Here is a 22832-nt window from a genome sequence, read left to right as displayed (position 1 = left end):
CTTCACTCTCAGCTAACATTTATAATAACGGAATTTTTTACTCCAAAAGAGGCAATACATCTCTTATTTAAACACAAATTCACTCCCTTAAGGCATTTAAGGACTCCAAAATACACATTAAATTTGTAATTTAAAAAAAGATTCAATAGTACTCCCAAACTTACTTAGTACAATGATGTTTATCAGAACACACTGTCTACCCAATACATTTCACATAGAACTAGATATGAAGTCTTCTTGAAGATGCAGCTCGACTCAGCATGAATGTTGTCCTGAAGTTGTAGGCTTTTGGTTTTTATTTCCCCTAAGGCAACATGCTAATGATGGATACATTTTGTTGCTATCATGTCTTCATATTCTTTATAATAGAGCCATCAGGCTACATTAGTCAAGGCACTCAAAGGGCTATATTTAGCAGACACACTGGAAGGCCTTGGGATGGAGGAGTCTAGCTTCTCATAGATTATGGTTTTTTTATGTTTTTTTGTTTTTACGGATTATGTTTTACACCATAGTATGGACAGGAGAACCACAGTGATGCCCAAAAAGGCTGGGCTAATCACCTTTGCAGTATTGAGGATTGCATCTATGTGGTGCCACAATCCAGGTGTCCCACTTTAGCTGGCTAAAACTCTGTGTAATATCATGGAGCTCACACTCCTCAGGAAATAGAAACTGCTTGAAATATTCACTCTGCTTGTAAGAAACTGGCATTTTGGGACTCTGCTTTGGGGTCTCTAATTTCTTCATCTCTTCAGTGATGGGAGAATTTACTACCCTGAGTTAGCTCTTCTTCCATAGGACAGAAAACAGATCCCTCTGGTCAGGTGACAGATGGTGCCTTCTTTTGTGTCTAAGGGAATTCCATCTGTGGTAGGCCTGAACACTTGTGTTATTCAGATATACCAATGGTGATGGGGCCATAATACGGCCATGTCAAGTAACTCATCCTGTGCTGGATTCTGTTGACTTTTGAGACAAGTAAAATTCCTAGCCGTGTGCATTTTTCTCTTTTTGGAGGCAACTAGAGGCCGAAGCCAAGTGCTCACATCCATTTCAATCCACGTGCGATTTTTTCTAATTTCAAACTGTAGATGAAAAGTGCAGGAGTGTGGAAATGTGAAACAAAATGGGCCAGAACATGCAGGCTCCTTTACAACTAGGTGGGCCATGCATTTAGTGGTGGAACAAAAAGACACTTAGTTGTTCCAAGTCTGGGAAAACTGACTTGAGCGAGTGTTCCAGGGCAGTAGGATGGTCCAGGTTAAGCAGCAGGGCCATTGATCGAAGAACTCCCACAACTTGGCCCCAAGTGGGCTGATGGTGCCAGGTACATGGTGTTAAGAGATGGCTGGTGTTGGAGAGGTGACTTCTGCCAGGCTTAGTAACTCCTTCCTTGGTGGCATATGCCTCTTTATGTAACCTGGGGCTGTTGGCCAGGTTGTAGCCTCAGTGCCCCAGGGGAAAGGTGATTAGCTAAGACTTTGAGGATGTGTGGAAGGAGACCAGGGCTATTTTCTCCATCTAGAGGCTGATCCCAGGGCAGAGGCTTAGCCTCAAGGGAGGCTTCCCCATGTGTTAAAGTTCCAGCTTCATCCTCAGTAGTTTGAGACCCAAGGCTAAGGGAGGAGAACATCCAGGCAGAGCCGCAAAAGTTAAGGCTGAATCTGCTGGTCATTTCCACAGACTGAAGAGATTTAAGGAAGTTCACCTGGAGTGCATTGTACTTCTCTGGGTCATTTTACACATGAGGAAATTGAGGTATACGGGGTTAAGTGGCTTGCCCAGGGTCACCCAGCTAAAAAAAATGTCTGAAACTAGATTTGAACTCAGGAAGGTGAGTCTTCCTAACTCCAGGCCCAGCATGCTATCCACTGCACCACCTAGCTGCCCAGCTCTAGAGTAATGCAGCGGAGAGAGCTTCGAGCCTGGAATCAGGAAGACCTGAGTTCTAATGCAGCCTCAGACGCTTACTGTGCGATCCTGGGCAAATAACTTAGCCTCTGTTTGCTTCAGTAAATGGGGGTATCAGAACCTGCTTGCCATGGTCGTTGTGAGGATCAAATGAGATAATAATTGCAAAGTGCCTAGCACAGGGCCTGGCACATAGTAGGTGCTCTATAAACGTTAGTAATTGTTCTCGTTGCTGCCCTCATCATCATCTCCACCACCACCATCAGTGCCTAGAGCATCGAGAATACTTGTTAACCCTGATACAGTCACCAGGGTCACACAGTCGGGGTGGAGCAGAGGCAAGATTAAAGCTTCGGCATTCCCAGCTCTAAGGCAGCCACTACACCACACTGCCATTCATCGTGCAGCTAGGTCTCCATTTATATGGCACCTATCTATAGCTATCTCTATGCATACAGACACATATTCAGAGGTACATATGTTCACACACATATAAATATAGACGTAGCCTGAGCATGACGGTAACTTCCAACTCTCCTCTGCTGGTTCTCTCTCTCTCCCTCTCTCTCCCTCAACTGGGGCTGGCTACATAACCCTTCCTCCCTGCTACTTCTGGAAGTGGGGTATGTCCCTGAAGTGCCAATGGCCACTATTCTAATTCTCAGGGTCCTGGGGCAACCCTCGTGAATGACATTACCCACCGATATTATAGTTCAGGAGCCTCGACAGTTTATTTCTCACGAACACAGCTACCATTAATATTCACTTAACTTTAACCAAAACATTTCAAGAAAAGGCAAAACAAATCCGTAATACTTATTCCACTCATAAACCTCAGTTATGCTTTGCCACCAATGTATATGGTGCCTGTGGGGAGAGTAAGTGCACACCTAAAGTCCCAGGGAAGGAAAGAACATGTGGGAGGACAGGGTGAAGCTGGTGCACATATGGCCAAGGCAATTTACAACTTTGGAACAGGAGGATTTGGCATCCTCTTGGCCCTGGAAGTTCTTTATGAGGCTAGGTTCTGTCATAACCGGCTACTTCTTCTGCTAAGCTGAACTGGCTCATAGTGAGGTGCTGTCTGACACCTCCTGGGTTAGCATGGCATCTCATGGACTAGTCAGTCCCCTGGGCTTTTGCTCTGATGCTCTGCTTCCAAATTGTTCTGTTCAGCTGGCTTTATCCTCTCTCTCTCTCTCTCTCTCTCTCTCTCTCTCTCTCTCTGTCTCTCTGTCTCTCTCCCTCTCTCCTCCCTCCTCTCTCTCTCTCCTCTCACTTCCTCCCTTTCCCTCCCTTAACATAATTGCAATCACTGAATATCACATCTACCTTCAGATTTAGCCAATGCCTTCAGCTTGAGTATTGTTTGGTTCTTTAGGAAACAGCAGTAATCTTCTCCTTTCCCCAACTAGAGTTCTTTGTACAATTACAAAATGTGCTTCAGGCTCTCAGCACCTCTCACCCCGACTGTTTCAATAGCCTCCTGTTGGTCTTCCTGCTCCAAGTCTTCCCTTCTCTCCAAACAATCCTCCATCCAACTTCTAAAACAGAAGTCTGGCCTCATCATTCCTTTCTCAATAAACTCTGTGGAATCCTCATTACCTCTCAGATCAAATGCAGATTTCTTTGCTTGGCATTTGAAATCCTTTATAACGTGGCTCTCACCTATGGTCTAGCCTTATAGAATAATAATTGTATGTTACTTCTTTTGTGCTACCTTCAGTCCAGCCAAAGTGGTTTGCAATTCATCCCTCCTTCCCAACACTCCATTTCCCAACTCTGTGCCAGTGTAGATGCTGCCTCTCTCCCCCACTCCTGGAGTGATCTCTCTCCTCATGACTTTCTTCTAGAATTCTTCATTTCTTTCATCTTTCCCTTTAATCCTTACCTGCCCATCTCCTATGCACTTCTTCTCCATGTCCTTCCACAAAGCCTCCACAGGGACTGGGCCTATCTGATTTTCTGGAACTTTTTCTAGATGTCTGGAAATTTGATGGATACAATGGAGCACTTGGTGTTTACTTTCGGCCCACTTTTTATTTTTTCAATCTTGGGTCACGTATTTCTTCCATGCTGTGGACCAATTCTGTATTTCCTCCAGGACTTCCCTGGACACTCCCTTCAATGTAGGCACTTCCTCAATGCTTCTCAAATTGAACTGAATTCAAATCATCCCTTATTGTCCTTCGTTGATATTGCACAGAATTCATATATTGCACAAAGATGAAAGAAAGAACAAGTGATAGAAAAGTGGATTCAACTTAAAATGAAGTCAGGGCACTATAAGGAATTAATAAGTGAAGGCTTTAATTGGTTTTAAACTCAGCTGAGATAGTTCCCATAAATTCAAAGTTATTATTAATAAAAGAAAACTCAGCAGACTCTGAGAACATTGCCAATTTACTTTCTGACTTTTAACTTTATATCTTTCATAATGTGGAGTTATGAACTCAATTCCCCCTTTTCCATGAGCCCATTTGGAGGCAGGAAGTGTAATGAAAAAGTGCCTGTCTTGGAGTTGGGGAGACCTGTTTACCAGCTGGATGACCCTGGACAAGTTAATTTACCTCTGGGAGACACGTAGGGGTGAAGAACAAGGTGATCTCTAAGGTCTCCTCCAGGGCAGCTAGGCTGGCCCTGCAGTGGGCAGAGCACTGGGTATGAAGTCAGAAAGATTTATCTTCCTGAGTGCAAATTTGGCCTCAGACACTTACTAGCTGTGTGACCCTGGGCAAGTCACTTAACCCTGTTTGCCTCAGTTTCCTCATCTGTAAAATGAGCTGGAGAAGGAAATGGCAAACCACTCCAGTATCTTTGCCAAGAAAACACCAAATGGGGTCACAAGGACTTGGACATGACTGAAAAACAACTGAACAAAAGTTTCTTCTAGGCTTCCATTCTATTGATGAGGTGTTTGTGCTTGGACCCTATATTAGGAAGGCAGAATTTATGATTTCAAAGAGAATCTCATATGTGCCTGAAAGGTTCGGAACCTCAGGATATAAGGAATTCTCTAGGCAGAAGGCAGGAGAACTAAAGCATGTATTTACACTCCACAGTAACAAGCCCACAAACCAGCGTCCCCATTTTGATATTTTCCTCAAAGGCTTCCGGGCCCAATAAGTCCGCCTCACAAGGGTAACCAGGAGGCCACAGAGAAGCGAGATAGTATAAGGCAAAATCATATATATGCTTCCCCTCTATGGTAAGAAGATTACCCACTGGCCTCCAGTCCTGGCTCAGCACTCCTCACTCCACGTGGGTCAGCTCTGCTACCGGCAGCTCAGCTTCAGCTGTAGGCATCTCTGGCTCCAACCAGAAAAGGAAAAGGGGTCTTCAAGCTGTCCTCTCCCCTCTTATAGAGTTTTTGACATCATCAAGCTTCGCCTGAATGACCAGGGCCGATTGGTTCTTGACTTAGCCCCTCCCCCAGGGTAGACCAGGTTAACACACCTCCCCTCAGCCAGCCTCATGACTCATCACACAGGAAGTTCTCTGATTCCTGGCATGATCGTTGGGCTTCCTGCCCTGGAAGAGCAATCCCCAGTGTCCAGGGAAGCTCAATGAGGTAAGCTGAGTCATTAAAAGAAAACAAAGGCCATTCTGGTTACAGACCCTAAATCCTAACAGCCTCTGCTTGGGTGCCTGTACCCCAATTTCAAAGCACATCCAGTTCTCATAAACACATCTTGTTCCCAAAACATTCTATCCCAGGCTGTCTCTCTCTAGCCAAAGGGCAGCCTGCCCCAACTTATCTCTGCTTCTTCCTTTGTAAGCAGCTATGTGCAACTATAGATTGAATTCTGGATGCTGATAATTGACTGTTCACTGAGTCACAACCATATTTACTATTCACTGCCCTTTCTAACATGTATCCTAGACATAGTGTTTTGTCTAACAAGACCGTTAGATAAGAAACTATTCCCTTTAGACCCAACCCAGAGTGAACTTAGTGACATTGCATAGTAAAGACTACACCCCCAATAACCCTCCTGTGGGCCATTTCCGAGAGAACTCTGGGTAATACACCTGCGCAGTAGACACTAAATGTGCATGTTCTTTTAAGAACTAACCACTCCTTGAACACACCCTAAACCACTCCCTAATGCTACCCCCAAACACCTAACTGACGTGCCCCCCCCCCCTTTAACCCTCTATTAGCTTCTATAAAGATTCCCCTTGCACCTCTGCATGGTTGCAGGTTCCCTAAGAACTCTTGCCCACTGAAAAAGCGTAATAAATCTTTGCCTCCTTGACTTGTGTCCGTGAATTCATTCCAGGTGGCACCTTCCTGGAACTTTGGTTTGGGATCCCTGAATCCCTGGGTTTTCTTCTCCCCCTCTGCATTTGTTTCTCCCTCTACATTTTGGCACCCAACGTGGTTGGAACAGCCTGAGGACCCAAGTCTTCTCTGAGTCAAGGTCAAGGTAAGCCTCCCCTTCCCTCACCCTGTAGATGGTTTTCTCCTCTCAAGCACCCTAGGCAAAGGTTTGAGGGAAGTTTTGGTAGAGTCTCCGGGAGACTCGAGTTTGACCTCAGATAGGTCTCAGCATACTCCCCCTCTTTTGGCCGGGGATGCCTCATTTTGGAGGACTCTTGCGGTTTTCTCTCTCTCTCTAGGACGCTAGTCAGTCGAGCTTGCTACAGGTGCTCTGGTACTCCTCTGTTTTTTATTTTTAAGACTTACAGGCAATAGGTATGGGCCAATCTCTTTCCATCCCCTGAGATTTGCCCCAGGATGTCTCTTAAACAACTGGAAGAGATGGGCACATTTCTCCTATAGCCAGGGATTTGCCCCAGGTCATCTCAAAGCAAGGTTACCAGGACCCCAATAAAGCATGGTACCTGGCCTCCATTACATCAGAGGGCCAAGCAATTTGTGTAAAGGATTTCCAAAGAATTCTCTCTGTGTTTCCTGTTATTTTCTCTCTGTGTTCTGTGTTAGTGTGTTTCTGTGCAAGTGTGTAATCTGACACCCTGTAATGTCCACTATCTGACTCTCTCCCTCCCTAACTCCAGTCTCTTCAGAGGAGCGGGAGGAGAGAGAAAGAGAGAGAAAAATGTTTTGTTGTTTAAATTATGTGATGGAAAAGGCAAGTTGGAGAGGGTAAGAGAAGTGTCAGTGCAGAACAAGAAAGAAATAAGGTATGTGCAGTTTTAAACAGGCTTTAATCAAAGTCCACCAGAAAGGAAAGGCAAGAAAGTTTAAGTATGTAGGAAAGAGGAGGATGTATAGAAAGTTTAAGGAAGGTATGATCTATTTGCACAAACAGTGTGAATAGAGGTTTTAAGAGTAAAAGGTTTGGAAACTTTTGAGAAGTTACTAGAAAAATGTTCTTTCTTTCTCCCTCCATTCCAATTCTGGCCAAATTTGGAATGTGAAGAGAGATAAGAAAGAAAGCAGGAAACTTTTCCCTTAAATGTAAGTGAAATGTGTTTCTCCTAAGTCAGAATTTATTATACTATTTGGCACTAAGGCAAATTGGGAAAATGCATAGATCTGAAAAAAGAGACACTTTGAGCTCTCCAGTATGAGGAGAAGAGACAAGGTGCCACTGGATCTTTTTCCAGAGTTGCACTCACCTTTGACTGGCAAATTCAAAGTTCTCACTTTCAAGAAAGTTTTTAAGGAGTGAACACGAAAGTGAGTTTACTTGAGTAAAAATTACAGCAGCTAAAACAAACTTCTCTCATCCCAGATCAGATATGGTAGGGGATTTGAGTTACTCCCCCCAACCTGGGAAAAGAAAAAGTGGGGAGGCATAGCAGCAATATCAGGGACCCCTGGGTACCCTGAAGCCCACACCTCTAGGTAAGTAGAGGAACCTCTCATCACAAACCCCCAAGTCCTTGCTCCCACACCACTGGAACCTGGTATTTTTACTCCAAGTTCCCCAAAGCCGAGCAACCTCTATTATTAGGAGGCTCAAAGGTTCCTCAGGGACCCTGCTCCTTATCCACTAAATCCCCCTCCTGAATTGCTCCACGGACCTTTAATTCAGGTGCTGGACTTTACAACTTCCCAGCACTCCCTGGTCCTTAGTCCCTCTCTCTCCCCTTTTCAAATCTCTGACTCAACCCCACCCCCACCCTCCCTGCCACCCACAACCAGGCTCTGCAGCTGTGGGGAGAGAAAAGCCTCTGCACTTGGTAAGCCCAATATATGTAGTGATTTGGGAATGCAATTATTTTCATCTGAAAATTTCTGCTTGTGTTATTATTGTATTTCTAAATTGTAGTAAAACTCTCCTACATTGTAAAACTTGAGTGACCATTGTGAATCAGAAATTATGTTAGTTGAAACTAAAAGATGGAAAAAAATTGTGTAAAACCAATTATTGCTAACCCTGTGTTATAATGTTTTATAACTGCCATTTAGAAATCCAGATATTTCTAGCTTTATCTGTAGTTAAAGAGAAGTTACAGCTAAAAACAATTTGGCTATCACTTATGAAACTTGCAAGATTGTTAACTGAGTTATTTGGGGTTATTATTTCAATGCTAAAATCTAAAAATTTTAATTGATTACTGTATGTAGAAGGAATTGTGTAAAGCCTTATCAGATTGGTTCTGCCCATTCAGAACAATCCTCCTGTATGCATGGAGGGCAGCAGGCAAAGGGCACCAGTATTAACTCCTTCCTGGGGATCCATGTTACTTCTCCCTATTTTGTAAAATTGCCAAGACTCCTGGAAAGTATCTTCATGGGCAAGGTCATTAGCCCTGGGAAAAAGAACTTGTTTGAGTTATGTAAATTCTAAACAATGAACTTAGCTTGCTGAGAAATTGCAAGTTTATGTACAACAGATAGAAAAGATTCTAATATTTGGCTTTTACACCAGCACAAGTTTAAATTTGAGAAGGAAAGATGTTTAATGGAATCTCTTATCTGTGTGAGTCCTGGCAAATCTTTATTGCTTATTGTAGCTCCATGAAAGCAACTGTATTTGACTCTAAGCTGGGATTGGTGAAACTTACTGTTTAGGCAAAAAGGTACTTGGGACCATAACTAATTTTGTTTTGAGTTTGAATTTGAGTATAGCTGTCTGCATTAAATCAGCATCTGAGAGATGTGGCAACAAGCTACTCAGAGGGAATGTGAGCCCGTACTGCTAACAGGTGGAGGTCTGCATTTGGGAAAAGTCTGAGGGGACCATTGTAGTCTCAGTCTAAGATGGGATCCTCCTGGCCTCAGTTTCCCCTTGTATTCCTTTGGAAAGGAAAGTTTCCCACCTATTTCTGAGTTTAGCAATGAGGTGGAACAGATATTGAAGAACTGTAGCTATGTCTCAATTTAAACAAAGCCAAGGATGTTTTATCCTGTCATATTTGGCATATCACATATCCTTGCTTTTTTTCTTCTATAGCAAATTTCTGTGATCAGAGCAAGTAGTCAGTGAAATATATGAGCTCTTTTGTGTTATCTTAGTGGGCAATCTAATATTATTTTTATCTAGAACTAGAACATGTGCAGAAATTTATGCAAATTGCTTAAGACTCACCTTGAGATATTCTCTTTGTTAAAAAGATTTTAAAAGCATCAGTACTTTTCCTGTGATCAGTCTCCTACTGCTGCCAATGTGAGATTTCATTACAACACCTTTTGACTAGGAAACTTAGTGATATCTAGGCATTCTGCAATAACTAAGAATGTTGTTTGTTACAATACTTGGGGAATTTATGCTACTTAAGGACAATTTACACCAACTTAGATATAATGAATCTCAATTTTAAAGGTTTATTTTTCCTTTAAGGTGAAAGAGAAAGCTATCACTTTAAAGTTTTCAACTAATTTTCTTCAGAAAAGTTTAGTGATTATTTCTTAACATCAGGATAAATTTTAAAACTGTTTTACAAAGGGAAACACTTTTAGAAGAAATGTTTAAAAAGTCTTTTTTTGTGATTTTTAGAAGGCCTACCAAACTTTCATTTGCAAGATAATTAATTGCTAAATTAATGTAATGAGTTTATAGATCTTGCTGTTTTGATCTGAATTTGTAATCATTCCATGGTCTAAGCAAAAGTTAAATTCATATTTGAACTTATTATATGTAAAAGATTCACTTTCTGAAGTATCTCTCTTCCAGAATGAATACAATCAGAAAGGATAAAGAAACTTGTGAAACAACAATGTCTGTCTATCCATTTGTAAGGTTCAAATCAGGAACCTCTTTTGTTTAAAGCAGTACAGCTATGTTAGTGAAGAGTAATAACTTTAGCTATCCTGTCTATGGTAAAAATATAAAGGAAAGTAATTGTTTTCTCTGCTGCTTGGAACCATTTTCCTTTGTACTGATAATGTTAACCATAGCTCTCCTTCTCCTTCTCCCTGATACCCTAAGTTCCCTTCACCCTCACAAGTGGGAAGACAACTATTTAATTAAACTGGGAAATTCTGTAGGCAGAGGGGGAGCCCAAGACTGCTGGGTATGTCACCCCCATCCACAGGGCAATCCTCACCTTCACCCAGAGGGAGTTTTTGCAAAGCCCCTCTCTCCAATGTGACCTCCTCAGAGGTTTTTGCTACCCCTATAGAACTGGCTACTCCACAATGGGCAAATTTATCCACTTCCACCCCTTGTTTAGCAACAGGGAATTACTTTCAGGCCTGGAGATAAGCTTTACAGCCACCAAATTAGTAAAGACTCCTGTTAAGGGAGGGCTTGTAAACGTCTCTGCTGGTTTTTTTAAACTTGCTCCATCTGTGAGGATACTCACAGTGAAGAGGGCTCTCCTACCTTCACCTCTGCCAGCTGTACCTCTTGTACTGAGGGAACATTTGTCCTGAACTGACAGATATTACAAGAGGACCTAACAAGGCCTTTATAACAAGAACAATTTCAACTGAACTTCCAGACAAAACTTGGAAGTTATAATTTCTTAGGTTACAGCAATTGTCCAACTTCTTAACCTAATGCAGCTCTAACAAAATATTTTTATATTATAGAAATGTAATGATGCCCTAAACATTATTATGTACGTAAAATTTGAACTACTCATTTCAGTCTATGTAGATACATTTCTAAACCAAATATGATAGTTTAAAATTACCAACTTTACATCACATCCTTTAAAAGCATCCAATTCACATATATCAAACTCAGATTAAAATCACATAATGGTCTTCTCAAATTACACAATCTAAGAGAATGTTAGAAATACAGTATAATTTTAGAAATACAGAAACAATAAATTTCAGATGACATTAACTGTATTTCCAGATTATCACATATAGGAATTGTTGATCCTATTACTTCTGGTATTTTTATGTTAATACATTAATATACAAATACATGTATCACATATATTAATACATTAACATCTTAAATACACTTTATTTAGCTGTATATTCTTCAGCACCACTACCTCTGGCCCAGGTATTAGGAACTTTTGCCTGGCCATGAATGAACTTATGAAAGAAAAGAGAAACTTAATTTGCACCCACTTTTTCCAAGCTTCATCTTATACAAAAATGCCTAAAAGGATTTTTTTTTGACTCCTAAGGAAGACAAGAGGGAGTGGTCCTTAAGAGCACATGGGCTTGCTACTCCCCAACTCATTCTTTTTACTAAGCTAAAATATTTCTCAGTTTCCCCTTCAGCCCGCTGTCTCAGATAAAGGGAAAAATCCCTTTCAGTTTTCTAAGGGCTCCTCCCTAGGTGGGGCCTGGCAGCCCCTTGAGGGCAAAGGAGCCTACCCTTCCAAGCACTAACTAACCAGCCCTATTTCTTTACAAGTTTCTTTTAGTTTCAGCTCCCATAATCTTTCAATGTGGAGGGTGGGGGAAGGGTGAGGCCAGGAGCACATGGCAGCTAAGAGCAGCACATGGGCCCCTGGCTAGCCAGGTGATCTCAAGCTGCTATTCTATAACCCCCCTAAATTCCTTTATACAGGTTTCTATCTTTCTCTTTCACAAATTTACTTTTAAAACTTTGCCACAAGGATGGGCTACAAAGGTACCCAGGGGCACAGGACTGACTGTCAGTCTGTGAATTTCTGTCCCTCTCCTCCTTTTGCCCAGTGGGGAGGGTGATTGAAGTTTTCCCTACAGTTCTCCTGCATTCTCTTCTAATCTGATCGGGGAGGAGAGGAGTTTGATTTAACTGCTCTAACCTTTACTGCAGCCCTAGCTCGGTCAGAGGCAGAACAACAATAGTGAAAAGATCTCAATGATTGTAATTCAAGCAAACTTCACTTTTTGCTTAATCCCAAAGAACCTTTTTTGTACTTGAATCTAAGGGAAAAGATTCCCTCCTAACTGTGATCAGGGACTAAGACAAATGCGAGAGTCCCACTGAAGACTTTAACAGAGGTTTTTTAGCCAGAAGGCATTCATTGGGAGCAGGTGTTTCAGCAAGAGTGAGCTCCTGGAATGACTTTACAATTTCAGGAGTCTTTTCTCCCAAAATTCAACTAACCAATTTCCAAACTTTTTAACAATTTAAAAACCAGAATCTGCCAAAATTTTAACCCATTCCTGCTGTACTTCCATGTTGGCCAAATGGGAGCTACAAGGAAAGGAGTCTGTTTTCCTAGTTGCAGCGTGAAATCTCTGGCTGCCTGTGTTTCAGATTTTTTAAACAAAACATAGACATTTCACAATTTTGACATAGACACACGAATAGAGACAAACTCAAAATGTAACAAAAAACACAGTGTGGATCGAATTGAAGGTTAAACAAGTCCCCTCAGAGGAAAGAAAATGAACCAGATTTCCTCCTAAAAGGATAACAACCTCCAATTTCCCCACACCCCAACACAAAACAGAAAACCAATAGCATGGGTCAATTGAAGGCTAAACAGGTCCCCTCAGAGGAAAGAAAGTAAACCAGGTTTCCTCTTCAAGGAAAACACCCCCAATCTTCCCACACCCCAACGGGGGAAGCAGGCGTCCCAGTCCCCCAACTCTGCACCACTGCCTCGTCAGGGTTATTGTGATAACAGAGACCAAATGGCTAGCCCCAAAACAGAAACCTTACGTCTAGAGGTCTGAAAACCAGAATTCTCCATAGGCTGAAAAGGGACAAGTCAGCAAAGAGCCCATTCTCCGAGACCATCACCCCACATCAGAGTCCTAGGAAAAGAAATCCCTAGGAGCTGGCCCTCTGAAGTGAGAGAAGGTGGATCGGGGGCAGAAACTCTCTGTTGAGGTCCAAAATTCTGTGTGTGTCTCCAGGGCGGTAACATGAAATACTGCCTCATCTTGCTGGGGCCTCCAAAATGTTGTACCAGAAGCGACTGAGACACGCCACAGAATATAAGTTTTAAATGGAGAATTTATTAGCTGGAGCCCATTGGGGTCTTGCTACCCAAATCAATGGCCCCGTTTTGAGGTGAAGGTGTGGGTTATATAGGAAATATGGGGTACAGAGGTTAATTATCTCCTGGAACCTACAGGCCCTCAGGTCACAGGGTGGGGGGAACAGGAACAAAAGGTCCTGACTGATCAAAAGTGGGATAATCTTATTGACATTCCTTGGTGGAGTCATGGAGCCCCAGGGATATCTACTAGACAAAAAGGGTCTGCCAGGTTATCCTTCAGTGGGATGGTCCTATCTATTGACATTCCTTGGAGGAGTCACAGGGCCCCAGGGATTTCTGCTAAATGCCAAAGAGATCTGAGTCCATTCTTTCTGGGGGTGCTTGTCAGTAGCTAGGGGGTTTCTCAGGGGTTCCTAACAGTAACTGATTTTTCCAGTATTACACTTAAAGAGGGTGAAGTGAGAAGAGGTTAAGGAAGTATAAGGAAATCTCTTCCGAAGTGATTTTTCTTAAGCATAGGTGTGACTATGTCATCCCCTACTCCCATTACCTTCAAGAACAAATATACAGTCCTCTGCTTGCCATTCTGAGTCCTTCACAACTTGGCCCCTTCTGCCAATTCCCAGCTTCTTCTTTATTACCTTCTAAGTACTCTCTGACCAGGTGACACTAGCCTCCTGGGTCTGTGCCTTTAAACAGGCGCCTCCCGCCCCCGTGCCTGGAATGCCCTGCCTCTCCCTTCTGCCTCCTGGTTTTCCTGGCTTTAAGGCTCAGCTCAAATCATCCCTTCTCTTGTATTCCCATTCTCAGTGCCTTCTCTGAGGTTACCCTCCATTTTCATTGTATATATCTTGTATTTGCATGTTGCCTCCCCCATTAGGATGGGAGTGCCTTGAGGGGGAGGGACCATATTTTTGGCTTTCTGTGTGTCCCCAGCACCTAACTCAGTGTCTGGCACAAAGGAAGTGCTGAAATGTTTGTTGACTCTGAAGATAAGGAAAAAAATAGGGAAATAAAGTGAATAAATTAGGCTAAATTTGATTACTGGATTCCTGCTGGTGAGTTGCTTACTACTTGTATGCAGGAATGCATCATTGTAAATGCCCTGTAAGTATATATGTACTAATATAAGTAAAATATAAAGCCAATGGGGCGAAGAGTGCCATTCCATTGGGAGAAAGGGCTGGAAGTTCACCATAAATAAATTAAGCCTTGGTTGACCTGAGCCTCCAGTCTGCAAACAGACATAACAAACAAGTCAGCTGATAGTCAGAGACAAATGACTGAGGACATCACTTTAAGTAAGTGTGCAAGGAAGGGAAAATTTTGCAAAGAGCAGCAGAAAGTACACTCTGCTTGTATTTCTGCCTGTGCCAAGTAAATACTATGTATACACCAACTGCAAATTGGTCTCCAAGTCAAGACAAAAACAAGAAAGGATTGGATGTGTACCTTTCTGATCCATGGATTATCATGGTGAACAGAGTCTTTCCGACTTACATTTCTCCATCTTCGATGTGTGAACAGTTTGGTTTCTGAAAGGGGCAGAAAAAGAACTTTTGTAATGAAAAACTCATCAAGACCCAAGTGCGAAGATACTCAGTTTCACTGATAAAAATGTGGAGACAAGACTCTTAAGAGAATCAGAGAACCACTCCTCTGATGAACGTACTGAGCAACCACTTTGAGGTCACAGAAAAAAAAAACTGAGGTGCAAGGGCATTGTGGCTCCCCAGCTCATTTGCATATGCCTGCTTTTAGAGCTCTAAAGATATTGACTGAAAAGATTCTAAAGGAAATAACTGCTTGGAGACTGCGTGAAGAGTAAATAAAGGCTACGGAGTTCATAACTACAGAAAGGAGTATTTTCAGGCTTTTTTCTCCTAAGAAAAGGAGTCACTGACAACCAGGAGATTCTGATACAGAACATTAGAAGCAATTAAGATGCCAGCAGGTAAGACAGCTGACAAGAAGGCTGCATCTGCTGTGTGGAAACCTGCTGATTGAACAAGGTACATTGACATGTATCTTGCTTTAAAAAAATCTGGATCAATTTCTGGGAACCTCACTGGACTCTACTGTAGTTTGTGCTACCATCTTCCCGTGTCATCCATAGTATGATAGATGAAAAGCCTTTTAGAAGTGCCTAGGAGCTCTTTATTGCTCAGTCTGGCTTGAGAGGGAGAAACAGAGGGGCTTCAATCTGATAAAACAATGCAGAATCCTGTTGAGAGAGGAGACAGCTAGGCTTCTCTGCATTTCCCAGAAAGTCAAACCGAAGAATTTTGTTAAGATCTGCTTTGCTTCTAGAAGAAACTGAGGAGTGATTGGACAAAGCAGAATTTTCTTGAGTGAAAAGCTGGCCAGGCTTGTCTTCTTTGCCCAGAGAGCCAACCCAAAGAACTTTGCTTTTCTCTGGCTTAAGGAAACTTTGCTAATCCAATAACATATTGCTTTCTCTGTTAAGGTTCAAATCCAGCCTCAGACATTCCCTTGCTGTGTGACCTTGGGCAAATTATTTAACCTCTGTCTGTTACTGTTTCCTCAACTGTAAAATGGAGAGGAAAATAATAACACACCTACCTCACAGCATGGTAGGGAGGATCAAATGAGGTAATATTTGTAAAGTGTTTAGCACAATGCCTGGCGCATAGTAATCACTTAATAAATGTTCATTCTCTTGCTTCTTTTCTCATTCCTCTTAAGGGCAATTGTGAGTTTAAAAAATGAATCACTATTTCATCAACTCAAGTGCAGAAGAGGAGCAGATGTGACTTATAAGGGCACGATATGGACCAAAAAAGTAGCAGATGTTACTTATTGTTTCTAAAGGGATTTGTTGTTGTTCAGTCATGTCTGTGACCCCATTTGGTGTTTTCTTGTCAAAAATACTGGAATAGTGTTCCATTTCCTTCTCCAACTCATTTTACAGATTGGGAACTGAGGCAAACAGAGTTAAGTGACTTGCTCAGGGTCACACATCTAGTAAGTGTCTGAGGCCAGATTTGAACTCAGGTCTTTCTGACTCCAGGGCCGACACTCCATCCACAGCTTCACCTAGCTGCCCCTTTGTCCTGAAGAGATAAACAACAACACCTGCCCTTCCGACCTACTATTTGCTGTGAGCACATGGCTCTCCTTACTCACAGGCCTCACTGTCAGATTTCTGTAGGCGCATAGGCCCATTCTCTCTTACAGACACTACATGCATTGGTGGGATGATATGACCCATGTTTATGGGTGGGCTCTGGTGTTTTGGTCATTTCTACATTTGTCTTATATTGAGTCACTGGTGTTATAATTATTTTTCATTTTGCCTTGTCATTAAATAAATATTTTGTGTTTAAGAGCTAAGTGTCATGGTGACTGGTTTTGCATGAATGGAAATGCCACAAGGGGATACTCAGAAACTACAGTGGTGAATTGTGGGAGAGGATCCCTCCCTCTCACCACAGTTACTCCTAGGATCTCGGCTCATTCCATTGTGGCCACAAGGTGTCCGTTGTTCTCTGGGAACCCCGGAGTTAGCAATTTGAATGACGGTTGGGATGAGGGAGACCAGCCAGAGAGTAAGTGTGGGAATCGTGCCACACCCAGGTTATACTTAAAAGAATGGAAGAAGTTCTTCAAGAAGGAAGCAAAGAAGAGAAACACTGCAGAGAGGAAAACATGGTATCAAATAGCTAGAGTGCTGGCCTTGGAGTCCAGAAGTTCAAATCTCACCTCTGATATTTAGTGAACTATTTGATCCTGGGGTAATTATTTATCAGTTATTTATCCTATATATGGATTAGATGGCCTGCCATGTACCTGTCAGTTCTAAACCTAATCTAAATCTAGGATCCTAACTTGTTTCAGATTGGAGAGTGGAGGAGTGTTAACAGTGGGTCTAAGGAAGAAGGACCAGTGAATGCTTGGAACTGAGTAATACATATGAGGATCCTCCAGGGGGAGAGCTGAACCATCCTGGGAGGAAAATGATTTTTTGTATTCCAAGGGATGATGGGGCCAACTACAGATATGTGACAGACAGGTCATCCAGTAATGGTCAGAAGGACAAGAGGCAAGTCATAGTGAATGATGACTTTCCGAAGAGGTGGCTAATTGTCAACATATCAGAAACAATAAAAGGTCTGCTAACTTCCCAGGGAATATGTCCAGGATAGGAAAGAGAGTCTTCCAAAGCTTGTAAAACCTGATGACATTGATCCACATGTCTTAAAAAGTGAATCCATCAGAAGGAACTGAAATTATAGTGCAAATGATATGAAATCATGGATCAAAAAATGGAGATCCTTAGCTAAAGTTCACAAGGAGGGTCAATGTTCACAAGTATTGTCAGTGGATGGTAGGATATAAAGGAGAGATTAAGGCAATTTGGGAGGTGAAGAACTTGATAAAAAGAGCCTGTCTGAGAACAGGATGTGGACTTCTGCAGGCCTACAATATAGAAACAATAGGCTCTTGGCCTGGCATAAAACATACTTAGCTACTGAGGACCAGTGTAAATATGGAGCCTTGTGAATCTGCTCTACAGGGCTCTGACCTGAAAATGGAGGGAAAAGGGGAGAAGCTACCCACACCAACTGTAATGCCTAATGCTGGAGGAAGGCATAGGTGATGTCTAGAGGCAAGAAGAGAATAATATGGCCATTAATTCATAAAAGACAATAATCCAGAAGAAAACCATTCCTTAATTGGTGGGCTTTGTTCCTCGTTCTTTGCAGAAACAAAAATGTGCTGCCATGAATTTGGGGGCTTCTGGGGGATCTTTTCTTCCAAACATGAGAGGCTATCCTTTGATTCTTGTAGTATTTCAGAGATAACCATGCAGCTCTGGCCCTGTCCAGCTGCCCAGCTGCCATCCTGTGCTCTATTAACAGCAACTGCCCCATTCACTTTCCAGCTGTACATAATCTTGCTGATGTGTTTTTGTGGAATTTCTTACACACCGTCACACACACACACACACCCCTTCACCTATACACATACACATACACCTTCACCTACATACACACATACCTGCACCTACACACACATACACACACACACACATGCACACCACCTCAGGCAATGTGCTACTCCCACAGACCATGAGCTTTCTCATTATCCCTACCTTCACCTCTATTCTTCTGAGATTGGGGCGACACCAGGTAGTGTCATTAGGAGACTGTTACTGTTTTGAATCATTTTTTGAAATGTGGGGAAAAAACCTTCCATTCATCCAATAACATTAAATATTATGTCTTACTCCTATTTTTTCCCCAAAATTGCAAAAGCAATTTCTGGAGACATTTAAATGAGTCTTTCTTTATTATAAACTGACACTATCAATGGTAAATAGATGACAAATGATGTATTTTCTCAGGTGCTTTTGATTAACCTCCATTCATCTTGTAGAGGAGGAGAACCATTTTCTTTTACAGTGAACTGAAATCCAATGCAAAGGCATGGATTGTTATTGTCAAACTGTCCACATACAGAAACAGTGAATACAGGGCTCCATGAAATTTTTATGACATGAAGAATTGCCAACACCATTGCTGTAAGAAACTTGTATGCCTTTTCTCTATGGGAATGATGTGAGCACACTACAAAGAAATCCAGTGTTTTTGTGAGTGACATTGGTGAATTCTTCTAATTCAATTCATTGGACACCCATGTTCAGTCAGAGTGAAATCACCATAAATGAAATGTCTGCTTTAGTTATTTAATTGGTTATTGGGTAATCTTAAGTTGACTTTTTTTTTCTTAATTTCAGATGTTAATTTTCATCACTTTTCTGTGAAATCATTAGAATAATTGGCAAAAGTACTGAAAATTACCTGACTAACTGAAAATTTATAATGCTGTTCAACATGTCTACGGTCTCATCAATGTGGATACCCCCTCCACTGGAACAGATTGCAACTCCAGTTGTGGCTTCCCATCCTGTGCAATTCCTATCCATATTGGCTCATGAGTTTTCCATGGAGGCTCTACCAAGCCTACTAGAAGCATTAATCTCAGTTTCATTCATATCAAGCCACATTTATTTAGTGTTAGGAACTGAAAATATAAAGTCCCTGATCTCAAGGAGAATCCATTCTGTCGTGGGACCATAACAAATACCCATCAGAGTGTAGAAACCTGGGTACATAAGAAGCTACAAGATAATTTGAGGATGGAGTGGCTTTTATCAGGTGAGAGAGGGAAGGGGGAAAATATTAATCTCCTGCTCACTTAGCGGAAACTTTTCAGTCAGTCACTAAATATTTATTAAGCACCTGCTATGTGGTATGTGCCAGGAACTGCGCTAAGCTCTGGGGATACAGATATCTTCTCCTCCTGCAGGACTGAACAAGTCTAATGGATTGTACTGCACATCATTTTGTGTATCTGGCCTCTTACTCTACACTTAAATGCCCATGACCAAGTTGAAGGTCTATTATAACATTGACCTCAGGGATTCGAGGCTCTTCCTTCTCCATCTGCCCTGTACCAGCTATCACAAATGGTCTTCCTAAGGCATTGGTCTTTCTATGTCACTCACACAAACAAGAAAAACAAAAACCAAACTTCCTTGATTCTTCATTGTTTCTAGGAGAAATTCACCTGCCAAAAGAGGCCATATCTTTCAGGTCATATCTTTTCATATCTTCCTATAAGGCACAGGAAGTTATAAATAAATGTAAAAAAATCACATCCTTTACAGGTGATAATGTAATAAAACAGTAGTTAGTAAAAATCCAGTTTCAAATTTAATAACAACATCCTCAATGAATGTCTTGATGGGTACATTATCAAAAAAAAACCTACATGAAAGAAAATAAGAATGACAGACCACCCCATGTTTGTAGCTAAAACAATGCTCAGAAGAAACCTTATATCTTTGAAAACATTTATTACCAAAATAGTATAAGCAAAAAAGTGTGAAATTTATATATATATATATACATATGAATTAATAAGTAGAATGGATGAGCAGCACCCAGATATATCCGGTGACAGCAATGTTGTTTGAAGATGAATAAGGAATATCCGAATTAGCCACAAAAGACATATGAAGGAAGACAGAAAAGAGGAAATCTTGAAAATCAGAGGACAAATAGATAAAAAGGAAAATAAAGAGTGCAGAGTTAATTAAAAATGAAATGTGGTTCTTTAAAAGGACTCCTGAATGAACCCCTCAGCCCCTTCCTCATCTATCTCATTGGATTCATCTCTTTTCTGCTCTTTCAGGCACCCTACTTCAAATTAACCATTTAAATTCCACTGCCTCATTTGGATGCCTCCTCTGCTTCAGAGTTGCTAGGTTGTGTCTTTACTGGCATTAACAGGGATAGCTAGGCAGTGCAGTGGATAGAGTACTGGGCCTAGAGTCAGGAAGACTTATTTTCTGAGTTTTCAAATCTGGCCTCAGACACTTACTAGCTGTGTGACCTTGGGCAAGTCACTCAACACTTTGCCTCAGTTTCCTCATCTGTAAAATGAGCTGGAGAAACCACTCTAGTATCTTTGTTAAGAAAACTCCAAAAAGGTGTCATGAAGGGTCAGAAATGATGGAAAAGTGACTAAGCAACAGCAATTCTGTCTCAGGGTCTCAAAGTTGTCTCATTACTGGCATTAACAGGGATAGGATAGACCTTCCAGGGATGACTCTTTTTCCCCAGTCATTAGCCCATGCATCATAAATCTCTCCAGCTACCACCAGCCCATCATTCTCAGATGTTTCCAGAATCTTCATTCCAGCCAAGCTGGTTTCCTTGCTGCTCCTTCCTGGTTAGGCATTCCATCTCCCCTGTGCCTTATACATGGAATACCGCCCCCCCCTTCTACCTTCGGCTTATTGGAACCTGAATGTGCTCACCCTTCAGTGCTCTCTTCAAGCACCAAGTCCTTTTCTAATTCTCTTAGCTGGTTGCTTGGACTGTCTCCCTCTGGCCCTTATCACTGTCTGGGTACTGTGTACATATTCTCTAGCTCTCCTACATAGATTGTGTTCTTTCCTGCTGGTCTAATGACAGCTGCCTGGAGTTACTTTTGTCTTTTCATTCTGTGTGCCTAGCACACAGTAGGAGCTTAATGTTTATTGATTGAATGATTGATCTAGGTTTAGAATTTTCACAGTTCTTTCTTAAAGGCAGATTTCTTTCTTTTTGTTTTATATTTTTAAAGGCTCTTCCTCTCTACCCTCCAATTCCCAAGGTTCCCTTTCTAACTTTCCCTGAGATTTTGCTCATCCTGCCAGCATCCTGTAAGGGCAGGTTTATAAAGTCCTCTTCAATGAGAAAGCACTGTGGAAATTGAATCAATAAATTCATGTGCATTCAGCAACATTTTTCTCTCAAGGCTTTATGGGCATTTATTATGATTCATAATTTAACATTTATTGAGCACAAAGAAGCAGACACCATTCAGAGTGAGAGACAGAAATGACACCTTCCCAGAGGATTTAGAAAAGAAAAGAAAATTCAATTTAACCTTTTTTTTCTGAGAAAATTATTCCTTGGGCTTTGGGTACATCCTGGAAGAAAGCAAACTCGGAAAAGTGGAAAGACAGCTCTGATGACTTGCTGCCTTGGTGGTGAAATGCCATTTTCCTATCTGTCTCCTTCTATCCCCTCACACAGCCATCACCCTTGTTTGGATCCCTAGGACCTCTCACCCAGTGTGGTGGAGTAGCTTCTTCATTGGCAAAGTCCATTTGCTCCCTTTCCCCCTCCCAATTCAATCAATCAGTCAGTAAAGAAGGATTTATTATTAGGTGCCTACTGTATACTAGGTATTGTGGCAGGTGCTAGGGATTGAAAAGGTAAAAAATGAAATGGTCCCTACCCTCAAGGAGCTTATAGTCTGTCAGGAGAGACAACATATACTTGCATAAATATGCGAAAAATAAATACAGAGGAAATACAGGGTGGCTAAAGACAAGGTGGCTTGGGAGGGAGGCCACCAGCAGTGCAGGGGATCTGGAAAGATTTTGAGATGGTAGCACTTAGCTGTACCATTTAAGGAAATAACTGGATGGTGAAGGGCAGGAAGGGGATTGATGGATAATGAGGCTGGAAAAAGAGTGAAAAACAACAGCATCACTTACATTTTCTAGTCCAATTGTTGTTCATTTATTCCAGTTGGGTCCAAGTCTTCATGACCCTATTTGGGGTTTTCTTGGCAAAGATAATGGAATGGTTTGCCATTTCCTTCTCCAGTTGGGCAGATGAGGAAACTGAGGCAAACAGGGTAAAGTGACTTGCCCAGGGTCACACACTGAAATGGAGGCTCATGCTAAAATGATGGCTCTCATGTCAAGTTAGTCTAAATAAAGGACCCTAGCCTCTGCTACCACAATAGGTTGGGGCCACGTTGTGAAAGGCTTTAAGAGCCTGACAGGAAACTTTTTATATGCTCCTGCAGCCATGGTGTCAGGCTCAAATAGAAATGCCAGCCACACATTGACTTAGTTTTATATATACATATACACACACACACACATATATACATATACACATACATATATATAGTATATATATGCACATGAATGTACATATACTATATATTATAATGCTATTTATGTTTTATTGTATTTTTATTTGTTTTGTTAAATATTTGCCATTTACATTTCAACTTGATTCTGAGCATTCAGGAGTACTGACCTCAGTCCTGAAGGCAAA

The 22832-nt window shown here is 41.7% G+C and overlaps 1 pseudogene; it reads right to left on the bottom strand.

The window, feature by feature from the left end:
• Window positions 1-317: 317 nt before the first annotated feature.
• The window catches only part of LOC118853256, a 34637-nt pseudogene continuing 12122 nt past the window's right edge, over window positions 318-22832 (bottom strand).

The sequence above is a fragment of the Trichosurus vulpecula genome, chromosome 6 (assembly GCF_011100635.1).
Source record: "Trichosurus vulpecula isolate mTriVul1 chromosome 6, mTriVul1.pri, whole genome shotgun sequence".
Classification (NCBI taxonomy): Eukaryota; Metazoa; Chordata; class Mammalia; order Diprotodontia; family Phalangeridae; genus Trichosurus; species Trichosurus vulpecula.
The sequence above is the reverse complement of the archived record's forward strand: the minus strand, read 5'-3'. Positions and strand labels throughout refer to the sequence as shown.